This window comes from Helianthus annuus, chromosome 11 (assembly GCF_002127325.2).
Source record: "Helianthus annuus cultivar XRQ/B chromosome 11, HanXRQr2.0-SUNRISE, whole genome shotgun sequence".
Classification (NCBI taxonomy): domain Eukaryota; kingdom Viridiplantae; phylum Streptophyta; class Magnoliopsida; order Asterales; family Asteraceae; genus Helianthus; species Helianthus annuus.
In genome coordinates, this window is record NC_035443.2 from 62,842,874 (window position 1) to 62,846,617 (window position 3,744).

Here is a 3,744-nt window from a genome sequence, read left to right on the forward strand (position 1 = left end):
ACCTTTATAGTATATTTTTACATCCTGTTGACCACTAGGATTATTCATCCTGGCTATCTTATGTTGTTCCAGATCCTGTCCCTCTAACTTCTCGATAAACTGACCAATTGTTAGTTTGTCATAAACACCCGTGTTTTTCAGTATCATCAAATACGTTCCCCACTCTTTCTGAGGTAACGCATCAGCCAACTTATCAACCCATTCCTCACGACCTTTTTCAACTCCCAACATCGATAACGATCGCACCAAGTGACAGTATCTTTCAATCAACTTTTTAGTATCCTCTCCCGGCAAACTGCTAAACAAATCAAATTCTTTCTTAAGTAATGCCTTCTTGCTTTTGATCATACTTTCACTACCCTCGAATTTTACTTTAAGAGCATCCCAAATTGATTTAGCAGTTTTGTCGTGCTGTAGCAAAATGAATATGTCTTCTTTAATCGCCTGCTGTAACAGACTGATCATCATTTTCTCTGCTCTGTACATGGCACGTTCTTGTTCTGAAAATTCGGATATTTGTTTAATAACTTGCAATTCTGTTCGAGGCAATGTGTACTTTTCCAATATGCATTCCCACGATCTGAGATGATTTGCCTGAACCCAGTTTTCAAACCGATCCTTCAACCCATAATACTCCTCAATGCTCATCAATCTAGGGGGCTTTTGAGTCGTTCCCGTCTCATTTTCTAAATTCATTGCTTGAGCAATTGCGGCTGGAGTAGTCGATGTAGCAAAAGCATTGCAAAACTCGGAATCCATGTTAAATTAGCACGTTTTTCAATGCAGATGACAGAAAAGCGATCCAACACTGAACAAATAAGCGAACCGGGTGACTGACTAACGAGCGGACCAATCAATTTATCGAATGATTGTTCGAGCGGACCAGCAGATAACCAAATGAGCGGACCAAACTAATCCAAATGAGCGATCCAGAAATGATCCAAAGAGCGATCCAGAGATTGTTCTAAGAGCGGTCCAAGATTGTTCGTTCGAGCGGTCCAAGATTGTTCGTTCGAGCGGTCCAAGATTGTTCGTTCGAGCAGTCCAAGATTGTTCGTACGAGCGGTCCAACTTACAAATTTGGAGCGAACCAGAACCAAAATTGTACGAATAAGCGGTCCAAAATGTGACCTAAGAGCGGTTCACGATGACGTCACTACGAGCGGACCATATTGCGCACATGATTTGACCTATTAAAACTTCGAATTTTGACCTGAAACTTTCCAGGGTTTGTCTCGGTACTATTGCGCACAATCTGTGAAAATTTGAACGAATTCCGACCGTGAAATCTTCTGGAAATGAGAAAAGAAGATGTAGAAGAGAGAAGAAATGATGAAAAACAGCTACAATCTGCAGAAAACCTCCTCCCAAGCTCTGATACCACTTGTAGGATCGTATGCTGACCCGAACGAGTCGTTCAGAGGTTATCTTTTGCGTTTCAGATGCGGAATAATAAGAAATACAAGTAGAAGTAGCTTGTTCTTCTTTCTAACTGCTTGTTTTATTGATTTGCAACGTTTTACAGCTCGATCTTCACACCGGCAGAGCTTCGGCGTGGAATTCGGATTCAACGTTATGAGGATCGCCCTAAAGACCCCTATATATAGTGGTTTGGGTCCGCTCATATGTCACATGTTCATATGAGCGGTCCAGACACGTCCACATAAGCGGTCCATACATGCCAAATAAGCGACCCAACATCCCTATGTCCCTATGAGCGGTCCTAGCAAATAACACCTATACAGACTCCTGTTTTCTCGTATTACGTGCCCTATGCTATACAATACGATGTAAGACCTGATCCTAGACACCTAGACGGAATCAACAGATGTAGTGCACCAACATTTGGCATCTTTACCATATCACAACTTTTGTAATGTGCTGCCTTGGTCAATTTATCTGTTATACAAGTTTCTTATTGATTGTTCATCTACTGTTTGTTTTTAAGGATTCATTTTTTCCTTCTTTTATTATTTTTTTTCAACATGAAAGGCTGGATATTTTTTTACATAAAAACTGAAAAAAAGCAAACTGGTTTTGGCTGGTTTGACCCGTCCAACCAAGTCCGTTAAACTTGCCAAATCAAGTCATGTGGAATGCGAGTAAATACCTGACAGTTGCCAATGTCATGAATGACCACAAACATGTTAGAAGCTGCAATAAGCCATGTAGGCTTCTGTAATGAAATAAGAACTCTGCCACATCATTTCTAATAGGAAGAGGGAGATGAGATTTGCTTGAAGTTTGAGGTTTTCATGCCACTCCTATTTATATAAAAATCAGCAAAGTTGGACACCTTTTCTCCAAACAAGAAATTCCAAAGAAGAGAAGCTTGAAAACTACTAAAGGTGTCTTTAGAAAGACAGATACTGTTTCAAGGAACAAGTTGAACACATATATTCTTCTTGAATTTGCAGTAGTTCAGTCATAGAAAAAAACATTGATTTTTGATCATTAAGTTAGTTTAGTTGACTGAACAACATGGGCAAATTAAAGACCACGGGTTTAAGTCCTCCACATTCTACGGGCCTAATTACTTAGCAGTACATGAAAAGATGAAAGTTCAAAAGGGCTGGTCAATATTTGTTCAAACAGATTCCTTCAATGAATTTATAGAATATATATTCTCAGGGTAAAAAGATTGGGGATGAGATTGCCTTAAGTGGGCTGTGTATTATTCTTTATATTGCGCCACCAACTTGGTTACACTCTTTCAAATACGCGAATCTTGTGACCGTGTGAGTTTTTTTCACCTGGTTTCAAGTTCAATGAGTCTAAAGTGAATGAAGTATTGCCAACTACAGATATAGTATAAATTTCATCATCAACAGAAAATGTAAATATAAATTTAGGCAGTTGATATACCAATATATTATATGCATAGATCAGTATTCTAGTTTCTGGAAACGTATATATCTAGCATACTATATTAGAAATACCAACCATCATGATCTTGATTCTACTTGTTGATGAATTCCAGTTGAAAATGAAACATGATTGTGCCTACACTAAGCAAACATGATTTTTTTCTTTAAAATGCATACCTCAAAAGTTTACAGCAATGATCAACCAACATGCTTCATACATCAACCCAAATGATCAAACTACTTAAACAAAATTTAAACACATGATCTAATGGCAATAAACTTCAGATCTGGAGTTCAACTATTGATTCAAGAAAACAAACATCTCGCATAGGCATATTATCAAACATGTGGCGTGCATGACTGAATTAGACAAAAAATATAAACTAATTCATGTCGATAATCCCCAAATTCACAACCAATAAACATGATTCAAAATGAAATTATCATATCATCACACTACTAATGAGAATCGAACAAGAAGAATGAACTTAAAAGCTCTAATCAGATACCTAATCAGCAAAAAGAACGAAAAGATGACGAATAAAATATTCAAAATACCTTCTCATAAATCCTAATTGACAAATGCAGACCCAATCTGACTGAGAACGAAGAAAATGAATTACCTGTCCAGCGCATCGAACATCCTACTCTCATCTTATTCCTCTTTTTAGTTAAGCCCAACCACCACCGTCAAACTCCCTTCCTCTCCTCGCCGGTTGTTGATTTGAATCAATGATTTGTGCCTAATTTCAGTGATGGCTTGTTAATATAGTGGATTGCTAGAAACGGACGGGCCATTAAAGCAAAAACGATTGGATTGCATAAACTGATGATCGCATTTAATAGAGAATGGTTGAATTGTAAGAATCATTGGAAC